Source organism: Condylura cristata, unplaced genomic scaffold (assembly GCF_000260355.1).
Source record: "Condylura cristata isolate star-nosed mole 26May11 unplaced genomic scaffold, ConCri1.0 scaffold00025, whole genome shotgun sequence".
Lineage (NCBI taxonomy): Eukaryota > Metazoa > Chordata > Mammalia > Eulipotyphla > Talpidae > Condylura > Condylura cristata.
In genome coordinates, this window is record NW_004567126.1 from 19,545,069 (window position 1) to 19,545,996 (window position 928).

The 928-nt window shown below is 63.9% G+C and overlaps 1 protein-coding gene across 1 annotated transcript in view; it reads right to left on the bottom strand.

The window, feature by feature from the left end:
- The window catches only part of PHLDB1 (pleckstrin homology-like domain, family B, member 1), a 42,879-nt gene that overhangs the window by 41,060 nt on the left and 891 nt on the right, over positions 1-928 (bottom strand). The window lies entirely within an intron of this gene.

Here is a 928-nt window from a genome sequence, read left to right on the forward strand (position 1 = left end):
TGGGGGGGGGCTGACTGGGGGAGGCCTGGCAACTCTGGCAACTGGCAGGTGAGGGCACCCAGGGCACGTGATGGGGGGGTCGGTACAGCATGGGGGTACAGCACCGGGAGCAGGAGAGTTCTGGAAAGAGGGGCTGAGGGCTGCGGCCCAGGAGCTTGGCGGGTAAGAGGACACAGAAGTGGAGGAGGCAGTGAAAGTGGGGGGATGACAAAATTGAGGGGAAATCTGGACAGAGAGGTAGAGAGATTGGGGTGCAAGGCGATAAGAGAGCAAGGAGGGTCCAAGGTAGGGGCTGGCAGAGGGTGCAGGGTCCTGAGGCAGGGTCCTGGAGGGGACACCCAGTAAAGATGGGAAAGAAGGGGACACAGGACAGGAGCCCCAGAAGTGATGAAGGAACCTGGGCAGTCCAAGCAGGGGTGGGCTGCTAGGACCTGGAAGGAACCCTAGACTCGGGTAAGGGCGGAGGGGGCCCTGTGGGGTTAAAGCCTGGCATGAGGGCAGAGGGGGTTCAAGTCCAGGTGGGGTGAAGGCAGAGTGGGGGAAGAGTCCTGCGGGCAGAGTGCAGTGAAGGTAGAGTGGGGTGAGGGTCTATGTGTGGGCCGCCCTGGCCTGGGCCGCAGGTGGGACAAGGCTGCAGTGTTGGGTCCCGCCCGCTACTGGACAAGAGGCCTTTCTTCAGCCGGCAGCGGGGTGAAGGAGTTGCTTGTTTGTGCAGTGGGGATGGGGGCGGGCACAAGCACCGCCCCGCTTCCCTCACCCCCACCGCCCCGCAGCTGCGGAAGGGGGCTGCGTGTGTGAGGGGTGTATGTGTGAAGGGCTGCGTGTGTGAGTGAGGGGTGCATGGGAGGTGGTTTTAGGGGGGCTTTGGGCGAGGGTCTGCGTGAGTGAGGCGTGGCAGTGCACGCGTGGTGACTGCACTTGCGGTGCC